A 27,028-nucleotide genomic window follows, 5' to 3' on the forward strand; every position below is an offset into this window, starting at 1 on the left:
TTGGCAAATGGTAGAAAGATAACCAACCATCCATATAGAAGAAAATAATGTTGGTGACTATCTCACATCATAAACAGAAATAAATTCCAAGTGAATTGGAGACTTAAAGGTTAAAAAATTATGAAACATATTGGAAGAAAATTTGGACTAGAGGTAAAATCTATTGATTGGTCAAAACATTGCTAACCAAAACAAGACTCCTATATGCTATCATCTTAAGAGAAAAAAGGTCAACATATAAAAATTTTAAGAAAAATTTAGGCCAGGCACGGTGGCTCAATCCTGTAATCCCAGCACTTTGGGAGGCCAATGTGGGAGGATCAATTGAGCCCAGGAGTTGGAGACCAGCCTGGGCAACATGGTGAGACCCTATCTTTACATGTCTGCACACACACACAAATTAGCCGGGCGTGGTAGTGTGTGCCTGTAGTCTCAGCTACTCAGGAGGCTGAGGTGAGAGGGCTGCTTGAGCCAGGAGGTAAAGGCTACAGTGGGCTGTGTTCATGCCCCTGCACTCTAGCCTAGGTGACAGAGCAAGACCCTGTCTCAAAAAAAGAAAGAAAAAAAGAAAAATTTACTGTAAAAGATATCATTGCCAAATTCAATATGTAAATTATATATTTGGAAAATGTTGTAATAAAATGTGTCCATGAGAATTATAAGCAGTTATAACCAAAAACCCAAATAACTGTGGCTTGGACAAATTAGGTGTCTTAATTTTTGACATATAATAAGAAGTTGGAAGGTAGGCAATCCAGATCTTGTACAGTGACTCCATGTGGTAATTACAAACTGAGCTCATTCTACCTGTCTACTTAGCTGTTCTGACTATATAGGCTTTCATCCTCATATTTGTCACTTCATGTTCACTGAATGGCTTCTCCACCTTCAGGCAGGAAAAAAAAAAAAAAAGGAAAGAAAACAGGTAGGTGAAAGCAAAAAATGTATATGCGGGCTAAGTATGTATTGTATAATTTACTAGAAGTCTCTTCTAGTAAATTATGGTTATATATCCTTATCCATAAATGTGTCCATCCCAGTTGCAAGGACAACTGGTTAATATGATTTGTTTGTGATTGTTTTTGTTTTTTTAATCTGGGCATATTTGCAACTTTAGCATTAGAGTTCTTTTACTATGGGGAGAAGGGCAGTATTAATTCCAGAAAGGTGGCTAGCAGTGCCTGCCACACAAATGAAAGTAGCATTAATGTCTAGACTCCACCTAGAATTTTTGCAAATTGATAATTGAGGAGAACAATCCAATAGAAAAATTGGTGATAAATATGAATAAACAATTCACAGAAGAAAAAATTCAGATTATCCTTAAACCAATGAAAAAATGCCCAACCTCCTTCATGGTCAGACAATTTCAAATTTAAGTAACAATGAGATGTTTTGTATTCATACGATTGGCATAAATTTAAAAGTGTGGTGACTCCTATTGCTGTTTATATATATATGCGCTTTGATCAGAAATCCTAATTATGAGACTCTCATAGAAATTAAAATACCAGTATCTAGCTATACATACCCAATATTGTATCATATTTTGCAGTGGTTTAAAAAAACGTGGAAAGATTAAGTAAATGTTCATGAATAGAAAAATGGAATTGTTAAGTAAATTATAGTAAATCTCTATCGGGGCTATTATGCAGTCACTTTGCAGAATGGACTTGATCTGTCTTCATCTAAGGCAGATGACTTAGAAATATTTCCACAATGTATTGTTAAGTGAGGAAATGAGATAGTAATGGAGAAAGATAAGAATGATGCAGGTTATTAATCTGCATTGCCAAGGGTTGGAAAGAGGAAGGGAAGAAATAGGGAAATATGGAATGGGGAAAGCAAAAGAAATCAAATTTTAGATATGTACATAAGTAAAATAACTTACAATTCAGATTTCTTTTTTAAAAGACCTGAAATAAGGAAGAGAAATCATAGCATAAACTAAGTTTAACAAGATCAGTGTGGGATAAAGAACAGAAGATTGAGAATTTTTTTGGAGTTGTTCCTGATTAGATGTTAGAAGATTTTGGTTATCACCGATCCTTTTCAGAGAAAAATTTATAAACTTACAAGGATCCATTGCATGTGCTTTATATTTGTTTTATATCAATATGACTAGTAAACTTTATAGAGATATTTTTAATAAATGAATAGAACATCTTATTTTTTAAGCAGGTGAATGTGCATTTTCTCACTTCATCAAACAAATTATATCCACAAGCTGAATAATGAGAAGGGTACATCATAGTGTATCACACTGCTGAATTACATGTTCACTGTTTTCGTCCTTGAAAACCGTGGGCTGCTTCAGAGTGGGAAACAGTCTTCACTGCTTATAACTGAGTTCCAGAATTTTCCCAGCCATCTGATACCCAAGCCCAGAGTTTCAGCTTCTGGGTTCTGTTGCTGGCAGTGAGGAAGTGGGATAGCACATTGTTTAAATCACAGCACTTCTCTGTTTCCTGGCTAAGTTACAAAACAGTGTTGTAGTCGTGAAACTGAATATCATCAGCACACATTTGTGGCATGCACAAAGCATGCACAACTCTGTAGTAGCGCTTTAGGCAAGCTTATGATTGCATTTAAAAGAGGTATTGTTGCTTCCTTTAGGAAGTTTATGAACTAAAGGAAGACAAAAACAAAACCAAACCAATACAAAGCAATGCATTGGACTTTCATCACAGCAATTACAATGTCTGATTCTGAGCTTAGCTCAGGGCTTTGTGCCTTTTAATACTCAGTAATGTCCATTGAATATGTGAACAAACCAACCACATTAACAGGAACTGTACTGTTATAGCAATTCTTAACCGGTAGTTTTGCCTTCTGCATCACTCCACTAGAATCTATCTCCATCCAGTTGAATGCAAATCTGATAATATGACCCTCTTATTTTTTCCCTATGGTTTCCAGATAGCTTTAGGAATCAGAAAGAGGCACTGATTCTAAACCTGAAAGTGTGCTTTGTGGAGCCGCATGATGTTTTAAATAATTGAATTAGAATGCCTTTTAATGAGCTGCACACTCTCTAGTTTTTGCACAGAAAACCTCTAGCCTATGGTGTTGAATAGGTGATCCCCCAGCTACAGGCTAAAATTCCAACTCCTCTGTGATGTACAGATTCTTCCCACTTTATCCCTTGCTTATTATTTCAGTCTTGAGTCCCACCATTTTGCTGTATGCAACTAGCACTCTAGCCATGCTGGATTGTTTGCTGTTTCCTGAGTATGCTGTGCTTATTCAGTCCTCTACAAATGTACTTATGCTACTTCTTTCTACTGAATTGCTTATTCTGTCTCATTAACCTAGTGTACTCCCTCCTATCCATTCATGTTCAATTAAAATATTACTACCCTCATAATATCATTTTTAACTGACCTAGAAAAACAAGCTAGATATTCACATCTTCAATATTCCATCTATTTATCAATTGTTGCACTTTTTATATTTATACTTACCTGAGTCTTCACCCATCAGAAAGATGGAGTTCTCTCTTTGTACACCTTGCACATATCACTGGCTTCATCACAGGATCCCTATCATGGTCTTTTTGATGAAGCATTTTGGGATGGAGAGATGGATGCATGGACTAGGTGATAAATGAATGATGAACCATTAAGTGAAATAAGGAGTGGTATAGACTTGGAAAAGAAAAGTTACTGTTGAAATAGCTCTAGAGAAAAATATTTTTTAAGAGTTGTATAGAATAAGATGAAGGTGAGGATGACTTATCTATAATTTTATCTTCAGAAATTGTTGAGTTAACATTTGTAAACAGGGTGGATATTTTGGAGAGAAGGTGCTACATAACTACAGCACAATTATTTATTATCCTCTAAAATTGTCCCTTTCTTTGGCATGTTTAAAACCTAAAGTCTGGTTGGCATTATAAATATGCATGAGCTGTTGGGGGAAGAGAGCATAAAGTGTGAATCACACTTCAAACAGACCCACCCGCTCACTCCTGACTTCAAGTTTTTCAGAAGTGTGAAATGAAAATGCTTTAAAATTAGAAAATGTGCCATCAGAACTTTTATCAGCCCTCAGAGAAAATAAATAATCTCTAAATTTGGGGAATGCTGGGGATATTTATTTAGTTAGTTTCACAGCTAAGATGCTTTGATAAGTTTTTGTGTCATAAAATGCACAAATTAATGTTAATGAATGTGGAAAAAATAACTTCTAAAACAGCCTGAGTACCCAAGGCTGCAATCTAAGGTTTCTGAGGGATTATTTAAACCTAATCTATGAAGAAATTGTCTCAATGGTGAAAAGAAACTCTTACAGGTGTCTTTCTCTCTGATACCTTTGCATTTGAAGGGTGATCTTGTAGCATTTGAGGAGTGGGTGAATTTCTGGAAAGAGACACTTGGATCTTAAATTGCTAAATGTTAACGAAAATGAAAGAAAATACTATAGTTAGCTGTTTGCTTTCAATTTTGTGGAAAATGATTTTTTAATCAATGTTACTCTTGATTTCTTAAGCATAACAATATTAAAATGAGTGTGAATATAAAAGATCATGATAAAAAGTAAAATAAAGGATGGTGACCTGAGATCTTTATTTTTTATTACTAGTTTGTTTGAAGAATAGTCCATCATTTCCAGTAACTTTATGACCAAAAAAATGACTATGTGGTTGTTCTCATCAAGGCCAGTAATAGAGAACAGGGAGAAAGAGAGAAGTGCTCCATTGATATCCTCAACCTGTATGTAGTACATCGGCATCAGCAGGTGGGCCGGAGGCAGCCCAGATTGCTGAGCTCCACCCAGGTTTCCTGATACAGTATGTCTGGGGTTGGACAGCCCGAGTTGCATTTCTCATACCCTCCCAGGTGATGATGATGCACACTTTGAGAAACACTGCTCTGTTCCAATACTTACATGCAATTTTTAAAAAAATTATGTAATGACCATCTGTGGTTAAATGCTGAGCTCATTTTATAAACCTTAAGCGTCTTGGCAAGTGTCTCTGTCTTTCTTTAATTGTCTGATAATTTAAAATACCATTTTATTAGCTTACTATTGTGGAAGTTGAAACTCTATTATATTCACTTTGTTATTGTTAACCACCTCACATTTTCTATGGTACTGTGGAACAGAAATTGTTTTAAAGGAATGAAAAAACAACGTTTACTTTCATCAAATTGTTGTCTAGCCTCTTGATTGAGTTATAGCTATTGTTACTAATTTATTGCTATTTTTTGCAACATGCTCATGATTTTTTTCTGTTTCAGACTGAAAGTAAATCTGAATAGATAAAACCTAATTTGAGTACATGCTGTTAGGTTCTGTTTTTGGGGGGATAGATTAAAAATACAAGAGAAAGCACAAGACAGCATGATCTCTCACATGTATGTGTATGTTCAACTGCATATCTTTTGTTGATAATCTCCAAAACATACATATTTTGACTTCAGTACCATACCAGATCCTGGAAACCAAGTGATAAAATGACTTTACTCTGGGATGTGAATGTCATTGAGTCAGCAGCTTTCTACCAAATCATTAATCTCTGCCCAGGTCCAAACTGCTTCAGTGATTTCCTACCACTCAGCATTTTCCTTGGTGAAGGACCCTTCCAATACAAGTCTTCTGGCTTTTCTTTCTACTACAGGGAAGGCTTTCTCTTAGCAGCTATTTCTAAAATGAGGCTGATGATGAGACTGATAGATGAAGAAACTTATCTCTGAGGTTTGTCTTCTTCTTGTACCTGCTGATAGCACTCACTTCTCAACTCCTCTTTACACCTAGAAGATGTACTTCTCTATTATTTCAATAATTCTGATGCTGCTCATTCTTTACTTATTTTCAGAGATGTTTATGAGATTTCAAGCTCCTTAACTAGACATATACAAAGAGCAAGAAAACAAAAAAATTCTCCCTGGTCTTTCCTGGAACTAACAATAGAATACTTGACCAAGAACCAAGATTACAGACTATCTCAGTGTTGATGGAACCATTTCACTGCTCGAAGTTTTCTTTTAAAACACACAGTTTGCACTGTATTGTTAATCTACTTGGAGAGATATTATTATTTTTAAAAAATAAGTATCTGCTGAGATGAGTATCAGGCAATGGCTCTCAAAGTGTAGTCCCAGGACCAGCGGCATTAGCAAATTCCCAGTTCCCCACCTCGAACCTGCTGAGTGTGAAGTTCTAGGGGAGGAATCCGGCAATTTGCGTTTCAACAAGCCCTCCCAGATGATTCTGATTTACGCTGAAGTCTGATAACCACTTGCTTGAGAATTTGGAAAGTCTTAGAAATAAGGGCAGGACTGGGTGGAGAAAATGGGGAGGTCTGATTATCTTTATGCTTGCTACTCATGTAATCTCCACATAAATTGGTGTCTGCAGGAGACACTTTTATTTGTTTGTAACAAATAACTGGGAGCTTGCCAGTGGTGAAGAAGATACCCAGAGAACATTGTGAATATATACTTGGTTTTTCCAACCTGGACAGACCAAGAGCCTTTATTTCAAGATCCTGCATGGGTAATTCCCCTCAGGTGGAGGGCTGTTGGTTTTTCCAAGCACCCAGCCACAACTGCCACTGCATTCTATTCTCTTTAATGCTCAATCGGTGCCCCTGACCATTTGATGATCATTCCACCCTAATGGTGTGAGGTATTTAGTCCAAATAGTACAATCCACTTTTGCTTTCTTTCTCTTCTAGTAAAATTTATAGGTTGCAGTAATAGCCTGTGTCTGCCCCAGACCACAATTATAAAAATAATAATAAATTACCTTGCTTTCTCTGGGTTTTCTTTCAGGCTCAACATGTAGTTTGTGGCTTACAGGGTATTGATTGTACATTATCAGTTTAGCTCACACACTGACAATTACATGTAGCGCCAAGGTAGCCATGACAATGTAGTCCAGTTGCCATAGCAATGAAAGAAGGTCTATTGCTGCTACCTACAACCTGCTTTGTAGTGATAAATGTTCTGCTCATTTCATTTTAATTGAAATTTGAAATCATAGTCTCTAGCAAGGAATAAATGGACTCACTCCCCATTTTTCCCCCTTGACCACACAAAAACAAGTAGTAATAGGAAATATTTGAGCATTTTTAAAAAGTAAATATCAGGTTTTTGAGAGTATGTTTTCCAGTAGTTTCATGGGTACTAGAAACAGATGAAGAGTGATTCTTTGCTGAATAAAAATTGAATTAGCTCTCATGTTTTTGCATTCTTAATTAACTGCTATTTTTTATTTCCCTAAGTCCCTCATCTTAACAGCTTACCCTGCATGGTGTACTTTATATAATAGAGACTTTAATGGATTTACTTGCTGAGTTTAGTTCATATCTAAAAACTCACAGCAGATATCATAAGGTACTTAAAAATTAGAATCACAGGGCACTGTGGAAGCTTTTACATAATTGAAAAACTTGATAATAAATATTTATCCATGTATGGTTTCACTTCTATGCCAGTGCCTCATCTATGCCTTAGAGCTAATAACCTTTACGTGATGTCATGACTACATACTATAGTCATATACAATCTATAGTGCTATATGTACCAAAGAGAGAGAGAGACTGTGAAATATAGTCAGGAATGAAGAGATTCTTAGTCAGTTCAAAAAAGAAGTTTAGTAGAGAAAACCAACCAACTATGGAAATGAAGAATAAGAAAGTAACTAAATATATATAGACAAGTGTGTGTATGTATGTGTGTGTGCATATATAGATATATACATGTAGGCATGAAGTGCCAAACTATTTTTAAAAGTATGAACTTAGTCTATAAAGATTCTAAATAGGTCAGTGGAAGACTGGGTCAAATCTGAGATTCCACTTTGAACTTTTGATCTTTATCTGAAAGAAGTCAGATGATTTCCCTTTTCTGATACAAGCCTGTAAGTTAGCACAACATACTATACACTCCTGGACTATGTGGAGTGTATAGTAGATATTTAGGACAGAGGGAAACCTATGATGGGGAGTAAGATTTAACTAGGGTAATATGAAATATAGGATCTCCCCTTAAAGAACTTATGATGACATGTGGCTGGGCACGGTGGCTCACGCCTGTAATCCCAGCACTTTGGGAGACCAAGGCAGGTGGATCGCTTGAAGACAGGAGTTCAAGATAAGCCTGGCCAACATAGTGAAAACCCGTCTCTACTAAAAATACAAAAATTAGCCAGGTGGATGTGGGTGCCCATAATCCCAGCTACTCGGGAGGCTGAAACACGAGAATCTCTTGAACACAGGAGGTGGAGGGTGCAATGAGCCGAGATCGTGTCACTGCATTCCAGTCCTGGGCAACCGAGTGTGACACTGTCTCAAAATTAAAAAAAAAAAAAAAAAAAAAAGGTTATGATGATGTGAAAACTTATTTTTTTATAAAGTGACCTCAGCAACTGTGCACAGGGTGGGGCATCTCATGTGAAAAACATCTCAATCATTGATTCCAAAACTCTGCTTTTAGAAGGAGTAAACATGACTTGGGAATTAGATGGCTCCCATCTGTGAAAATAGATTCTTATCAGTGGTGTTTTTTGGGTGGTTGGGTTATAATAAAAAGGAAAGTATGATTTCCCTTATATTTTAGTCCTTACTGTTACTTCTAGTTATAATCATGGTCCTCCAAATAATTATGATGATAATAAAATGATCAATATCAGTTTAGTTTATTTGTATGTCCTTATTAATACCTACCGAGTACCTAGCATGTGTGAAGACAATATTCTAAGTCAGCAGCCACCAGCCTTTTTGGCACCAGGGACCAGTTTCACCAAAGAAAATTTTTCCATGGACTGGGGTTGGCGGATGGTTTTGGGATGATCAAGTACATTACATTTATTGTGTACTTTATTTCTATTATTACTATATTGTAACATATAATGAAATAATTATACAACTCATCATAATGTAGAATGAGTGGGAGCCCTGAGCTTGTTTTCCTGTAACTGGACGGTCCCATATGGTGGTGATGACAGACAGTGACAGATCATCAGGTATTAGGTTCTCATGAGGAGCATGCAGCCTAGATCCCCAGCATGCATGGTTCACAATAGGGTTCACACTCCTATGAGAATCTAATGCTGCCACTGATCTGACAGGAGGCAGAGCTCAGGCAGTAATGCAAGGAGTGGGGAGCGGCTGTAAATACAGATGAAGCTTTGCTTGCTCGCCTGCTGCTCACCTCCTGCTGTGTGACCCGGGTTTCCAGCAGGCCACAGACCAGTACTGGCCTTTGGCCATGGGTTGGAGACCCCTGTTCTATGTGTTAAGACAAGACTGGGGCCTTCATGGAAACTATATTCTAGTAGGATTAAGACAGACATTAAACAAGTAATTACACAATAAATTACTTAAGTTCAATTATAATGAAGAAAAATATTAGATTCTACAAGAGATTATAAAATCTACTATAAAATTCTTTAGTGTTAGCAGATAATTTACTCACCATTTAAAGATTGCATCATTGATTAAATCAATTTTAAAATGGGAAGTGACTTTGAAAAACAGACTTACTACAAACAGACACATAAAGAAAAATCTGGTACACATTAAAGAGAAGTATTTCTATAAAATCAGAATAGATTAAGTCTACATTTGAATTACGCCATGTATCAAGTTTGTTAAGCATATAGATAAGATGTAACTATTATTTTGCTCTTGACCTACTTTTATTTTTTATACACTTAATTCTAAACCTTTGGATTGTATTGAACTTTAAAATACATATATTTGATTCATTTAAGTTTAAATAATTGAAATTATTATCAAAACCTCATTGTTCTGCTTGAAGCAGTAGCTCTACTTTCCCATACTTCAGTTTTTCATGTGTTATAGCACGATTTGTACTAGAATTAGCCAGTTCAGCCCAACCACATCTTTCTGTTTCATCCTTGCCTTGACTGTTAATTAACTCAGTGGACTTTTATGTCATGAATGCATTTGTTTTCTAATACATCTTCATTTTAATGTAAGATGGTTGAAAAGAAGGACCAAGTCCTCTGAGAATCCCAGAGCAAGAAGTAAAATGCCTCACATCCGACGAAGGCTCAGTAAAATGTGTAGTGGGAAATCTTGATTATATGCTCATTAAAAATATATATCTAAGTATTTAAAGTAGTAAGTCTGGCATTCAAAAGGTAAAACTTTCAAAATTCTAACACAGTTCTTGTTTGGACTAACTCTAGTCTACAATCACAACTCTGCTGTTTTCTTGTCTGCACTGTGCTTACATAATGGCTATGTCTATTACCGCCAAAGCCCGGCTCATGGCCTACAATGGCATCCTGTTTCTTCACTTGTTTTTCTTTTGCTTATCTGACAAGCTCTTGCATTCATAAGAGTCTAAAGGATTCCAGCTTAACATTTCAATCCCACAAGGTCGACTTCCGTGGCGCAGCCTGGAACACCTTGTCTGTGAATAGATCTGGAATCCTCAAATGGATTTGAAGCCACTACCAGCAACAGGTCTGAGATCATAGTACCCAAGAAGAAAATTGAGGCTAGGGAACCACAGAGAGTCTTTCCACAATTCAAAGTAATACCAAAGCAGCCACAACAGCAGAGGTGGGGAGAGATGTGGGCATCAGATTGCCTAGAGCTGTGACAACCTATCTTTCACATAGAAGCGATTCTCGACTTCAGGCTTCAGATCCTTAAATATGGGTAGGGTCCTTCATTTAGTGTCAAAGAATTGATTAGAAAGCTCCTGTAATGTAAGCTCATTAATGACACCATTTTGGCAGGCCACATAATATAATTAGCCCAAACAAGATATGAAATCTACAGTGTTTTAGGCACCTGTTCATTAATTTTTAATTTTGTAATAAAAGAGACAAAGAAGGAAAGGAAACAGCAAGAGAAGACGATTCACGCTTATCGGTGAAAAAGAACAAGATGTAAAGAAAAAGATTCCAAGATAACATTTGCCAGATGTGGATAGTACCTTCAGATTTCCATTATCCTTCTCAAGACAGTAGCATTTACAAAAACGGTATCATCTCTACCTTTACAAAGTAGATGCTATGTCAATAGTGTCTTTATAGGATGCACGGATAGTCCTCAAACTAAAGTAGAATCACAAATTCTGGTCTCATCACAGACATTCATTTAAGGAACATCTCCCTCCCCCACCCCCATGCTAACCTGAGCTTTCTGGAGGATGATAAAAGCGACCTGAATAATGCAGTACCTAAGTCTCACTAATGAGGAGAGCCAGGGGTAAAGAGTTTAGCACTGAGTGACTGAGGATACTTATCAAAGGAAAATGTCATCCTTGGGACTTCTCTGTAAATACCAGACTATGTTTTGTTTTGTTTTGTTTTCCTATCAGAGAGGTGTCTTTATTGGCAATCCCCAATGGAAATTGCTCTCTAATTCTCCTTTAGTCTTCTTATTTGTGTTGTTTGTATATGAAAAGATGAGATGAATAGTTAAGGATGCTGCACAAATCCTTTGGCTTGGTCCTATAGGCTCTCAGGTTTTTTTGATATCATGTGGCATTTGTGTCAAATTGAGTTGTGCTGTAATTTTATTAACAAGCTTCACATCTCAGAATATTTTACAGAAATGCACCTAACACAGTTGACATGTTGTTTATTGAGTTACATCATCTTAACAAGTTATTATTATTATTCCTTTTAAACATCATTATCATTCTAATAAGTTATTTCTTATTTCTAATAAGCTCATGTCTTAAGCAGAAATACTAATACCCAGGAAATTTTCTGAGGACTGGCTCGCTTATAATGAAGGGAAGTCGCTCCACACTCTAAAGTGTCTTCTCTCATTTTCTTCATGTGAAATCCTGGACACTTGCAGATTCATGACAATTCAGAGATTATTAATCCAATTGCTTTTAATAAAGACTGTCCTGAAAGATACACATGGTGAAACATTCTAATTGTAAAAGGTTCATAGAGCAAACAATTCTGAAGTATCTATTTCCATATGATTTTAACAATTTCACACTTGGGATTTTTGGGTTTTTTTTAGACAGAGTCTTGCACTGTTGCCCATGCTGGAGTGCAGTGGCACAATCTCGACTCACTGCAAGCTCCACCTCCCAGGTTCACGCCATTCTCCCGCCTCAGCGTCCCAAGTAGCTGGGACTACAGGTGCCCGCCACCACACCCAGCTACTTTTTCGTATTTTTAGTAGAAACAGGGTTTCACCATGTTAGCCAGGATGGTCTTGATCTCCTGACCTCGTGATCTGGCCACCTTGGCCTCCCAAAATGCTAGGATTACAGGCATGAGCCACCACTGCACCCGGCCCATACTTGGGAATTTTTACTACAGCTAATTTAAATTTTTATTTGAATCCTGTTTTATCTATGAGGATACTATTTCTTCTTTTCAGCATTAAATTTTCTAGATGAAAAAATACTCATTTCCCCCCAAGATTTTATAAAATAATTTCTGGCACTTCTCTAGGTTTTCTAGCTGTATGCTGTTTTGAGATGACTTGGAGTCAAACTCCATAGGTGGAATCAAGGCTGTCCCCACCACTTACTGTCTGTCTGACCTTAAGTTATTTAACCTCTCAATGTGGGGATGTTCATGGTACATATCTCATAGGGTTTCTGGGTGGATAAAATGTTCTGATACATGCAAAATAGTTAGGATAGTATTTGCCTGGTATACATTAAGCACTCAGTAACTTATAGCCATTCTATTTTATTCCATTCCATATTAATGGTTCAACATGAAATAGAATTGCCTGCAAACAAATCATGACATCAAGGGTGTTACCTGAAAAAAAAAAAAGGTGTTTCTTACTTAAATATATTAAGTAAATATAGGGCTGTGTACACATTTTAAAATTTTGCCTTACTGTGGGACTTTTAGACCTTTTCATATATAAATATGTATTGTGTATATCCAACATGGCTAACATGCCATGTCTCTCTCTTTTTTATGAATCACCCACTAACATCTCCAGTGAATCAAATTTTGAAAACCATGGGCGGTCACAATAAGACACGTGTCTGAAAACCCCAAAGTTGATTTTTTTCATGCTTTCAGTAATTACATTGAAATTGTCCCAAAGGCAGAGAAAAGAAAAAGAAATAAAGTCTCCAAAATTTCTCTATCCTTAATTTTAATTTCTCCAAAAGAAACTCCACCTTAATTTTTGGTGAAGGAGTAAAAGGTCTCACTTGGATGGTAGTTACATTTTGTGATGTGAGGGTGTCAGCTTTTTCTCCAAGGATGACCTCCCAAGAAGGGCAGGGTCACTCACTTCTACTACACTTCCCAGCTGTCTCTGTTGGCTTTGCAGATTCCTGTCTTATGACTCTACAGGGAATCCGTGATGTAGATGTTCTTGTATTCCAGCAGGCAAACGATACTGGTCAAACATTTAAGGCCGTTAACAAGAAGTTAAATCAGCAACAACGCTTATATAGAGGCATTAATTCAGGGTAAATGCAAAATCTGTTGCAGCATCGATTCTGGCATTTTTCTCTGCTCCTAATAGATCTGAGCATTTGATCTATATGTTATATGGGCCGAAATGAAGGGAAATAAACATCTGGACAGATTCCCTCCGATCGAGTTTCCTTCTCACCATTTTTCTGCTTTGGTAGTTAACCAAGGCCATGGGCTTCGTTCACCTAGAACCAGCCTAAAATTAAGGATGCTGGCCAGAGTACCAAAGTGTGGTGTTTGTAGCATTTAAGCATACAGATAAATTATTTTTGAAAAATTTCAAACCAGTGTACCATGAGCAGAGTCAGAACCTCTCTTAAAGGCAGGTTGGTAAATTTCCAGAACCACTTAGCAGTTTTCATAGGTGGCAATCATTGTATTGTTGTTTTTATTATTGTTAGGAGCTAACATTTGTTTCCAGGAACTGGGTTAAATGGTTCAAATTCATTATCTCATTTAATCTTCACAGTATTCCTGTGAGGTAGAAAGTATTGTTATCTCAATTTTAGAGACAGCACTTATAGAAGAGGCATCTGGAGCTAAAACAGATTAAATGACCTTTTCCCTTAGGTTTAGAGTAAATGTCATATTGCACCCCAGAATAATTCAGTGCTCACCATAATGATTTACCCTTCTAAAAGGTAATATAATGCAATTTCAGAAATTAATCTTTCTAAAAAATGTGTAAGCATAAGAAAAAAATAGCAAATGTCCTTTTCTAGCATCACACTAGATTTTACAGGTGATTACAAGAAGACCCTTTTGAGATTTTCAGCAATGGACTTTCTTGGATGAGATGGAAGATGCTCTCAGCTGGTGTGACTAAATTTTCTGTGACTTGAGGACATGGGTCATGCCCTCTGTGTGTACCACTCACTATATACCTCATCATAGTTCATGCATAAAGCGGAGATGCAGAAGTGTTAGTGGAGAACACGGATGACAACCCAACAGTGTAACCCAGCAGGTGGTGTCTTGGTGTAACATTGGTAGGTTTTGTTTGCCTTTGTACATTTTTACCATAAGAAGTCGACTAGAGTTTCTATCCTGTTACAAGTTCATTGCACAGGTAACCCTTATTCCTTCATTCAACATTGCAAAGAAAACATTTGTAACATGCTTTGAGTCATTATTAAGAAACATTGCATACAGTGAAAAAAAAATAGCATGAATTTATTAAATTCAGTACTTTGGGTGATAAATTGAGAGGAAACCTTTATTGCAATTTGATGGTGATAGTGGAGAGTCTCTTTCCAAATATAAGACCTAGCATTAAGAAGTATTTCCAAGTCTCCTATTTGAGGAACCTGAAATCTCTAAATTTGAGATATGTGGAAAAAAATAGACCATTTTCAAGCAAATGTATGTTGCTGTTAACCCTTTGGCTTGTACAATACATATTTCTTTTTTTTAGAATATACTGGAAAGATGAAATCTCTAATAGGTATCTTTCTGGAGAATAGTCTTTATAGCAAGGTTTTCTTTACACAGGGCAACCATGCACATGTGGCTAATGGATCTCCAGACAAAGGCCATTTCTTCCCTAAAACAAAGCCAACAAGGCAATTGAGTCAAATAACTTCAAACTCCCCAGAGGGGACAGCAGCCATTCTTAAATCCACCATACTTTTGAATAGCTATCATTGGTCATTATCTTCCAAATGGCTTTTTAAGTGTCTGGGCATCATGTGATTGCTTTGGAAATCCTCCGTTTTTCAGAATGCTGGGACTGCCACTTAGTCCCTTTCTTCTTTATCTCTTCCTTCCCGTCCCTCTCACTGTTCTGCCCAACACAAAGTTCAAGTCATCTAGAGACAAGTATGGCTTTTACTTTTGTAGGGACTTTTTCCTGAGTCCCTTCCTAGCAGGGTACATGCAATATACGCCAGTGAGAATAACTTTCTGCAGTGACACAGAACAGTGAAAACTGTAAGTCAATCTATGGTGAGTGCAATCCTACATTATTTCATGCATAAAAAAGTTGTACATCTGTATACCTATATAATCTATTTCACAGTAACAATAAAAACATATTTATCGATTCATCAGAAGATAGACAGATTTGTGTGTCTATCCAAATGTATTACACTGTATTTTTCTCTTCCTTGACAAAGATTTCCCTGAAGACAATATTTATGGCAGGGCAGGAATTTATATTACACTTGAATATATGTTCTGACAAAGAAGCACATTGCATTTTGGAATTGGGCTATACTGGACATTCTTCAAAAAATCTTCTAAAGGGAAGTAATGTTTCATCTACTCATTTGTTCAGATTTCCCTACAATTTTTAGCCAGCAGTCCTTCATGGATCAGATATTGCATCAAAAAAGAAGAGGAAAATATTCTTGCCATGGAGACATTTTCAGATTAAGTTGAAAAGGCCGTAATCCTTACTGAAAATTTTTTTTTATCATCATCAGGCTATTCTTGACAGTCAGTAAAATATCAGCTCTTTCTCATTTAACTGACAGATTTCCTCTTTTCGCTTTCTTTCTTCCCTCTCTCTATCTACATTTATTCTCTTTCTAGGGCTCATGGCATATAGTAAGTATTGAAAAAATGAATTTAAGTCTAATTTATACATACTTGTGAAACCTCATTCCTTATGACAAAGACCTTAAGCTTTTCTAAATGCAGAATCAGCCACTGGTTATTTTTAATGGACATGTAGTGGTTGCTATTTTCTGGGGTGCAGGATTCATTAGGGTCATTGCTGGCATCCCAGTGTGCTACTGAAGGTGAGTGTCCAAACTCCAATAATGTTTGGTTTCTCTCGATATTCCAAGGTTATATATTGAAAGAGGCCATACACATTCCAGTTACCCATCCAGGGAATTCCTGAGAAAAGCAAATTATTCTTAAGATCCCCTGGAATTCTGAATCTCCTGGTGGAGATGCGTGGTAGGGAAAAGGGAAACTTGATCTGGTTTATTCTGAACCGTTTCTTGTCATCTTAACCTTCTACTAAGTCACTTGAAAACTGTTGAGAAGGAGAACATATAGGCATTATGAAAGAAACTATGCTGATAGCAGAATTCTTCAAGGTCTCAGGATTTGCCCTTATAAAAACTGTACATAATCTAGAGCATAATAGCCAAAACAATTCAGTATGAATCAGCCGTACGCATACATAATTGTCCCATTGAGTTTCCCATCTCCACTAAGTCATGGTCACTGTGGGTTATGGCAACTGAAAGCCAACGGAGGTTAACGGAAAGCCCCCCAGGAGAAAATACTCTTTTGTGGTGTTTGGACGAAGGCTTTAGTATCAGCAGGACTGGAGTTCTAAAGATACTGCTATGCCCATTGCATGAGACACATGAACTAATGAACTATAGACAAGTCATCATACCAGTATTTCAGAAAGTGAAACTGATATAAGGACACAGGCCAGACACCAACTCAAACTACGGAAGCAGGGAGAGCAAACTGAAATACAAAGGTAGTAGCCAGAGCAGGAGTGCCTCAGAGATTGATGATAGGTAAAGACAGTTTATGTACCAGTTGGTCTAACGGCAGTTCTGCAGGGAGGCAGCCTTTTGAAGGTGATGGCTCAGGTTGGTCTACGTGTTCCTGCCCAGTTTTAAAGGTGTCATAAGCCAGTGGGATTGGGGATCTGTCTGGCTTCTGACTTCTTGAATAACTATGTCCCCACTTACATTGGAGTCTTGGGATAATTCATAATTTGTCTCCTGACAAAGAGAAAATAGAAAATATCCAAATATTGCAGCCTTATAACATAGATGGGTAAATAAAAGACCTTTCCTTTTAGCATTGATGACAGTAAACACTATTAATAGCTTTCTATTTGCCAGGCATGTGACACATGATGCTGAAATCTTGCAACAACCCAGTTAGAATGACTTACTGAGACTTGAAGTTAAGTCTGCCTAAATGTATACAGCAGGTGATTAAAATATGGACTTAACTGCTAATTTGTTCATATTTAAGATCCTTGACCTTTCCACTTTGTTATAATAGCACATATTGATATTCTACTGGCAATGAGTAAGCATGCCTTACCACTTCACACACAGAAAAGCTGACTTCTAAGAAAATCTCAAATAGAGGTGGTCAGGAAGCCACAGGACCAAAACAAGAACCCAGAAAAGACAATACTCACCAGATGCTGCTTGCATTCTGCCCTGTGGATACAATGAGTAAAACTTGGGGACTAAAGTCAAACAGAACTGGATTGGGATCTTAGCACTTACTTGCTGTATGACTTCTCTAGGTTAGTGATCATCTCTAAGTCTTTGATTCTTGTTCTGTAAAATATGATAATAGTAGGGATAATAATAGTGCCTACTTTAGAAATAGTTGTCAAGATTAAAGTGCTTGGCTCAGTGCTTGACACAGGGTAAACATTCAACCTACAGTCAATCATCTTCGGTACTGTTGTCTCACCAAAGAACCAAGCAGGAGGTGTTGGCCATATGCAACCTTGAAATAGAACATTAGATGTGATAAAATGGACCCCACAGGAAGTATTTGGGGATATTTTAGGCGTATTTTCTAGTATACATATGCAATATTAGATAATATTTTCCAAACCAATGCTATTTAACCTCAAATCCAGCACAGTGAAAAAACATTGAAAGGTAAAAGAAAAAGTCATTTCACTTCCGTAGTTCTCAGAATTACCATGTAGATATCAAAAGGTCTCTTCCAGCTCTGAAAGTCTGTGCTAATTTTGTTAAACCCCTACTATGTGCAAAGTTTGTCACTGGGACGAATAAGGTTGACACAATCAGAGAAGCAATATGTAAAAAGACATGCACAATTCTTTTTTTTTTTTTTTTTTTTTTGAGATGGAGTCTTACTCTGTCACCTAGGCTGCAGTGCAGTGGCACAATCTTGGCTCACTGCAATCTCCACCTCCCGGGTTCAAGCGATTCTCCTGCCTCAGCCTCCCAAGTAGCTGGGAGTACAGGCGCCCTCCACCATGCCTGGCTAATATTTGTATTTTTGGTACAGACGGGGTTTCACCATATTGACCAGGCTGGTCTCGATCTCCTGACCTTGTGATCTGCCCTCCTTGGCCTCCCAAAGTGCTGGATTACAGGTGTAAGCCACCGTGCCTGGCTATGTACAATTCTTAAAATTAGCTAAAATGATAAACTTACCTTATGCCTTTGTCATAGAAGAGTTTTAAAGACAATAATAAAAAATTGAACTTCTGAGAAGAATGGTAATATTATAAATATGCTGTAGCCTCTAAATAAGAATAGTGATATTTAAAGGAATATAAATTAAAGAGAACACTAAAGGGAAAAGAGAGATGGATTTTACCCTCTGGATCTGACTTTGGTTTTAAATTGCATAGGCAAGAGATTGCTTAAAGAGATTTATTTCAAACTTTAGTAATGTGTTAGCAGTGTCACAGAACAAGGGATATGGTTAAAAGAAAGAAGGTGAGAAATACGAACAAACAAGCCAGTGTCTTGGAATCTGATTTATTTAAATTTAGATTATATTGCTGTTGCATTAATCTTTGTATAAATCATAGTTCTAAGCACATTAAGCTTATGTTGCAGTCAATTTTTCATTTTGCAAACCTTAACCAATGTTTATTATTATAAGCTGTGAACTTTTTTTAATCATTGAGAAGGACCTTCTCAAGTGAAATTTAGGTTCCAAATGTCCAAAGTAACCAATGGGTAGGGGAAAAAAATCTGCTTAAACTCTCAGTTCATAGTTATATGTAAACATCTTGAGGACAATAGTAAAGGAAAGATAAAGAAATCAGGTGGATGGAGAAGATATACTAGAGGAGTGAGATCCTCACATGAATAGTGTTTTCTAACACATTTTTCTTGAATGATGGCATCTTGGAAATCCTATTAAGTATGGAATAGTTTACCTCTGACTAGCACTGCCCTACAGAATATTGTCAGTTTATTCTAGGACTGCAGTGTTCAGAATGCAGATATGATCAATTCAATCCAGATGAGACAATCCTATAAATGTAATAATAGAAATAACTATTTGAAACTTGAAAATCAGAAGTGTTTTAACTTTCTTCAAACACTTAGACTATAACAAAATTTTTAGTCTAATGTAATTAGTGCAATTTTCAGAGGATATGCTTATATCTAGAATATTCCTGTGGGAGAAATAGAAACTTCTAAGGAGAGGTTTCTAGGATTCTTAGACAACCAAAATTTCGTTTGACTCAGACCCTGATATTACATTTTTCCCAGGATTCCTCTCACTTGTGCTATTTTCAGTGATTGCTCAGGTTATTTAGAATGATGGCATACATATATCTTCTCTGGCATGCAAAAATGCCAGAACCTTATTTTTCCTCCCTCTGTTCCCAGAAAGAACTAAGAACGGCCTAGCCTTGAGCTAAATTGTACAGCTGACTGTTTGTTTTGGGAACTTCCATATGAACATATTTGGTGTTGCACTGATGCATCCCAGGAACAGAATTGTCTGACTGGAAGAACAATTCTGCTTCTGGAAATTTCTAGCACATGAGAAGATAACTGGAGGGTATGTTTGTCTGGGTAGTTTGGAGCCTGGCTGGTGATATAAAGGAAAGTAAGAAAAAGGCAAAGATATCCTTCAGAGGACTCTCCCAAAAGAAAGCAGCAGCTATGAAGTTTTATTCCTGAAGTAGGACAGGCAGTCAGACCCAAGAGGTCTCAGTGTCTCTCTCTGTGTTTGATGTAATTGCTTTTCATTGTCAATACTGAAAGAAGGCACACAAGAGACAAAGGAAATGTTTGTGTATAAACGTGGCTTTGGTTTTGCAGAGACAGTCTTCTTACACCTTCAGATCTCCTAGATGAGCTGGGCCTTACAGAAAATACAAGTCTTGAGCTCTGTTTGTTTATAGTTTTCAAATTCTTAGCTTCTGCCTGTAAGATATCTCATGTGATTAACTGATTTTTCTAATTTAAGGGAGTTATTTTCTGTGAAGGAAGAGGCTATAAAGTCACATTTTTATCTCATTTTCTTTTTTCTTTTCCAACATTTCTGCTCTTTTTTCCACATTCCTTGTCACTGTCAAAACTGGTAATTAATCGAGAGTCGGTCATGGATGGCTCCTTTTCCCTCCCCTTCTTATCCTTCCTTTTCCTGCCTGAGTGATGAAGAATGATGCCCTTGTCCTGTACCCCTGGCTTTCTCTCCTAGAACCATTCAAGCCAGACCCCATGACAAGATGCTCCCAGTGAGGGGAGAGCACTGGGAATGACAAATGTGACTCCGGGAACCTGGGCATCAAGGGGTGGACTTCCTGATCTCTACCACTTGCCATCATCTGTCTCTCCATGTCAGGAGGCCTTTGGGAAAAGCAGAAACAAAAGAGAAAGGAAAAGTTCTCATCCCTGCATTTCAGCATCATGAGAAGCCTGGAGGTACCTTTGCAATAGCACTAAAAAGTGATGAGTCTTGAGTCTTTCCCAAGGTTTTGATACCCACCAGTCCATGAGTATACATGCAGGCATACTTTTACTCTCTACTTTCTCCAGCTTAACTTTTTTCCAAGTGTCTGGAGAAAAATAAGAGCAAACATCTTTTGTAAAATTAGACACATCTCTTCTTTCATTATATGATTGGTTTATGTCTCTGAACAACTTAGGACTCAGTCTTTACTCTTATTTAACTGAGGAGATTAGGGGAAATACTTCTTCACCCACCACAGAGTCTGAAATTCTGCTGTTAGAGACTCATGCCTTTGGGTGAAAATGTTGCATCTCCAAGCAGACCGATGAAAACAGAAGTGATTCTAGGTAGAATGAAGATACAATATAAGCTAATCAATGATACCCTCCTATAAATTCCTTTAGCAGATCTATTTACTGTGGAGATCCCTAGTGGACAGCATGGCTTTAAGGAATTGGGAAGTAAAATAGTTAACTTGAGATAGGTTGGAAGAGAAAATAATTCCTGAGAAAGGAACACAATACCGCCTGAAAATAGTACTAATGTATTTTTACAGATTAGTTTTTGCTGGTTCCTGGACCAAATGACTAGATGGGAATTCTTATTCTGAGATTTGCTTCATAACCACTTAAGAAAAATGCCAGATTGACATTCTCAAGTTACAATCTAAAATCCCAGGGAGGGAGCACACTAGTCAGGGGTGAGATTAAATGAGGCAAAAGTGACTGCATCGCACTTCACTGTCTATAGAGGCTATTGACAGATTTTTGCAGGCTGAATTAAGTGAATGACTTGATAGCCTGGATCACATCTATCTGTGTTTTTCACAGCCATCATGTCTTAGTTTGTTTTATGCTGCTATAACATAATGCCCCAGACTGGGCAATTCATAATGAACAGAAATTTATTTGGCTTACAGTTCTGGAGGCTGGGAAGTCTTAGCACATGACACTGACATCTGGCATGGGCCTTTGTGCTGCATGATCCCATGGTGAAAGTTATCACATGCAAGAGAGCATGGGAGAGAGCCAAACTCAATTTTATAACCAACTCACTCCTGTGATAATGACACTGATCCATTCATGAGAACAGAGCCCTCATGACCTCATCACCTCTTTAAGGTCCCATTGTTCAACACTGTTGCACTGGGGATTAACTTTCCAACACATGAACTCAGGGGGACACATTTTAACCATACCAAACACCCACTCTGTAGAATGTTGCCCTTAATATGCTGTGATGTATCTATATATATATATTTCCTTTTCAGTGCCTTTTAGTATATTAGTTGGCTCTCATTTAAACTTACTTAAACTGTTATATGAAAAAAAGAAGAAATACGCTGCAAAGATACAGAGGTATATTGTGAAGCTCAAATTAGATCAGGAATGTTATTAATTTAATTAGTTATCCGTGCAGTATGCTGCATAACAAAAAAACACAATATCTCCAGCAACACAGGACAATAAACACTTATTTCTTATGGAGCTGTGGGTTGCTTGAGGGTCAGCTATTGCAGCTTGAGATTGGCTAAATGGCTCCACTAATCTCAGCTGGGCTCACTCAAGGGTCTGGGGGTCAGTTGAGGTTCAGGTTATATAGGCTTTGCTCAGCTGGGTTAGGTCAGCTGTATTACACATCCCTTATCCTATTTCTGGGTCCAGCCTGCTAGCTTGGGCATATTCTTTTCTGTTTTTACAGGTTAGTTTTGGCTGCTTACTGGACCAAATGTCTCTATGGAAATTCTCCTTCTTAGGTTTTCCTTATATCCACTTAAGAAAAATGCCATATTGACATTCTCAAGTCCCAGTCTAAAAACCTGGGTAGGTGCATGCTTGTCAGGGGATGAGGTCAAATTAGGCAAACATGACTTCATAGCCCTGCTGTAACCAGCTGGAAAATAAGAGAATGAACAACAGACAAAAATAGTCTTGTACCACATTAATGACATTCGGATTATTTGAATTAGTTAATTTTACTAGGAGTAGAGGTAATAAGAGTGTAGTTCTCAGTTGCTGCTTACCCAGAACAAGATTCTTAGTAAATTTGAACTAGATTCTTAGTAGGAAGACTTTTGGGTGGCTTATCTATAGTTTTTCTTCTCTTTTTCTTTTCTTACTGTATCTGTAATTTTTTTTTTTAATTCCATGACTTACTGGAAATCTCAAAGAATGTTTGAATGAACTCTAATTATTCATTCTCTTTGTTGTCACTAACTCCACTGTCAAAAATTCAAGCCAGGCATCAGCTGGGTTTGGTGTCCTTAACCACGTTTTGAAGGCTACTGACTGATCAGGGCAGTGGTTGCTGAAGGTTGGGGTGGCAAACAACAAAGAAGTTTGCCACATGGATTTTGACTTCCTTTCACGAAATACTTCTTTATAGCATGCGATGCTATTTGATAGTATTTTACCCACTGTAGAACAGCTTTCAAAATTGTAGTCAATCCTCTCAAACCCTGCCGTTGCTTTTTCAACTAAGTTTATGTAATATTCTAAATCATTTGTTGTGATTTCAACAATGTTCACAACATCTTCACCAGGAGTAGATTCCATCTCAAGAAACTACTCTTTGCTCATCTGTAAGAAGCAGCTCCACATCTGTTTAAGTTTTATCATGAGATTGCAGTAATTCAGTCCCATCTTCAGGTTCCATTTCTGATTCCACTCTGCCACACATTTCTCTGTGAGTCTGTTAAAATATGGATAATCCAAATAACTTCTTTCTAATGTGATTTATATGAAATGGAAGCATGTTCTCTTTCCCCCTTATGTGCTCTTGTTTTGAATTGCAAATATTCAGTTGTGCATATATTTAAAAGTTATTTTGACAGTATGTAATGCAGATTTAAAACATTCTGAAGTTGGCTGTTTTCCCTTGATCAATTCTTTTTTTAGAAGAAACATTGTAAATAAACCAACAAGCGTTAGAGCATACAGTATAGTGAACAGCCAAGGACAATCTGTTATGATATTCTGTGTATTAAAAACCAGTTTGTTTATACCACTAGGAGGATTTCATTTTTTAGTATTTGGATTTGATGGATTTAGTGAGAGTGATATAATTTGCTTCATTAGACAGCTATGCCACAGCTGAACGATGTGCATTACTCTTAATGCTAAAGGGAGATAAATGTAATGATAGAAAAAGTTAAGGGAACCAATGAGGCAATTTTCCTAGATGAAAATTTAACTATGATGCACAGAAGTTAAATGTCAGTAATTCCATTCAACTAGGTCAATGTAATGGGGGCAGGAACTTGCTTTATTGTAGAAGTGAAGCTGTTAGCTGTTTTACTTCGAAATCTTGAATCTGAGGAGTCATCTCCAGAGAACACCTGATATGAGTTATGCTTTTCTTAACTGATATTCTGAAATGGGGATTGAACTGTGAGAAAGATTACAAGTAATTTCTAGTTATCAAACTGAGAAAAAGCAAAACTGACCGGGCACGGTGACTCACGTCTGTAATCCAGCACTTTGTAAGGCTGAGGCAGGTGGATCACGAGGTCAGGAGATGGGGACCATCCTGGCTAACACAGTGAAACCCTGTCTCTACTAAAATTACAAAAAATTATCTGGGCTTGGTGACGTGACTGTAGTCCCAGCTACTCTGGAGGCTGAGGCAGGAGAATCGCTTGAACCCGAGAGGCAGAGGTTGCAGTGAGCCGAGATCGCACCACTGCACTTCAACGTGAGCGACAGTGAGACTGCATCTAAAAACAAAACAAAACTAAACTAAAAAAACAAAAACAAAAACAGGCAAAAACTTGGGACTTCTTTCCTTCCCTTCTTATTTTCACCTTTGTCTTCCTTCTCTTTCTGTTTCTTCCTTCTTGTCTCTCTATTTTTACCTTATTCATTTTGTCTCATGCCTTTCCATTTTTTATATCAGGAATTAAATACCCTCTAGAGTGAAATGATGAATAAAATCTACTAGTCCCATGAGAAGGACAAAATATAATGTGTTGGCTTTTGTTTGTGATTTCCTGATGACAGCAAAAGAAGTCACACTCAGGATCAAAGATGAGAAAAAACAAACTACAATGTTCACTAACATAATTTTTAAGGGAGAAGATATAAAGATTACCAGAGTTCACACTTTAAAATTGTTTGCAATCAGTTGAAAGTCGACAAAAGCTATATGTTGAAAAACATGTGAGAAAAAAGCAAGTGACCATTTAAGGTGATGTGTTAAGAGAAAATCAACTGATAGAGGTAGAAATGTGGATGAGGAAGACAACCACTCTTCACTGGGGTAATCAAAGGAAAGTTGACCTGGAACTGGATTTTGGACAACACTGAATAAGATTCAGACAGACAAACCATGACCGGGCCCAGCTTGAGCAAAGATCAGAAGCAGCACTATTCCAGACATGTGAGAATATAAATTTGGCTCAAGTAGAAAGATGTCAAATGGCAGATAACTGTGGAAAAATAATTTGGGGAAAATTTATAAAAGGCCTGGAATGCTGAGGTAGAACCTTGGGTTCTATTCAGTACATATTTTGAGAACCACTGACGGTCACTATGGAGATGTGTGCAATATAATAGAACAAGAATTGAGAGGTCATTGGCTGGGGGAGTTTCCTAGACCCAGAGAAGGGTAAGAAGGGAGACATTTTGAAGGCTGGTGCATAAAGAGAATGAAGGTATCAATGAGACATATTTTAAAATCCAAGAGAAGGAGAGGAAACCTTTAGTTTTGAAGGTGAGAGTTTTGAGGTTTGGATGACTATGAAATAGTTGAGTGAGAATACCCATTTATCAGTGGGAAAATCCTGAACTAGAGTTTGAGAGAGTCTGCTGAGCTAAAGTTGTGGATTTGCGAGTTAGTCTCCCGAAGAGGATGGTTGAATTCATAAATATGGACAATACCCCACAAAAAAGAAGTTTGCTTAGAGGGTTTGGAATATCCATGATGAGAGTATAACAGGTAAGCAAGGAAACACTGAATAGGGGAGGTGTGGTCAGAAGAACTGTAGAAGTGGGGCAATATGTGGAATAGCGAGGGTCTCAGCACAGACAGAGGACCTGGGCCTTGAAGGCCAGTTGGGTCATCTGGAGATGAAGATGGAAGGAAATGGTGATCACTGGGGATGAAGAAGAAAAGGAGTACTAAACGTCTCTTAGAGTCATCATTTTGTCCATAGAAACACATCTCTGGGAAGGAATGAGTTAGGTTTTTCTTATTCTTCCTTCATTAATAAAAATAGGAAAACAGGTGGTAAAACAAATTGGAAAACAATGTACATGCAACTAATACTCTTGAAGAAAGAGATTTCACACTGTCTCCTGCTAACCTGTTCTGATATTCAATGGCACTTGTTACCCAGGAGTTCTTTTTTAAATAATTATCTGAAATCCCCATTGCTCTCCTGTGAGCTGGTTTTTTTATTTTTTTGTTTTGTTTTGTTTTTGTTTTGTTTTTTGGCTTTCCTCTGTTTATCCTCAGGGGACAGAAAGAACATATGGCAACTATCTCTCAAGTAATAATCCTTCAATTTTGGAAATACATATTATACAAAATTTTTCCTCTCTAGCCTTTTATTCTTCAGGCTAAATAATACTAAGAAGTTTAGGCTTTCTTTATGGTCATTTCTTCCCAGGACAATGACGCAGACTGAGTCAAATTCAGCTCCTGGGAGTTGGTTAAAATTTATATTGAAGTCACTACTTTGAGTCAGTGAGCAATATTGATATCAAGTTTGCCTATTTAGGAAAACAATTCAAGAATGAAATGATGATGACCCTTTTGGAAACAACTATGTGCATCATTTGTATCCTGAGAGCACTTATCAAAATTAATAGCTGAATAATAAATCTTTCCAAAAAAGAAAACTGATGGATAAAGTGGTGAAACTGTAGCATTTATCTCTTATTGCCAATGCCTGGCACATACCAACTCAATTCATATTTGCATGAATTTATGAAAGCAAGGATGAAAAAATATGTACTAAGATATAAACTTAGCAATATTATTTTTAAAATGTTGTTAAAACTCAAGGCCTTTTGGGCCACGCTGTTGGGCTGTTTCTTAAGGATATGATATTTTATTTATTTTAATATATTCAGAAACACCTAGTGATATTAAAAGCTCTGAGATTGGCAGGATTTGGCCTTTTAGTGAATGTTGCCTCCGCTTTCTCTAGAATTTATTCTATCATTTTTTATGACAGTCTTAATAAAGATGATTGAAAGACTCTGGGTATTAATTCATCAAC

General features: G+C 37.1%; 1 protein-coding gene and 1 long non-coding RNA gene across 18 annotated transcripts in view; both read left to right on the top strand.

Moving 5' to 3' along the window:
• NRXN3 (neurexin 3) overlaps window positions 1-27,028 on the top strand; it is a 1,630,631-nt gene that overhangs the window by 946,817 nt on the left and 656,786 nt on the right. The window lies entirely within an intron of this gene.
• Window positions 25,354-27,013, top strand: LOC112628653. The gene is made up of 2 exons (XR_003120456.1): window positions 25,354-25,410; window positions 26,414-27,013. It is a non-coding gene; the product is annotated as an uncharacterized LOC112628653 (long non-coding RNA).

The sequence above is a fragment of the Theropithecus gelada genome, chromosome 7b, assembly GCF_003255815.1.
Source record: "Theropithecus gelada isolate Dixy chromosome 7b, Tgel_1.0, whole genome shotgun sequence".
NCBI classification, from domain to species: Eukaryota; Metazoa; Chordata; class Mammalia; order Primates; family Cercopithecidae; genus Theropithecus; species Theropithecus gelada.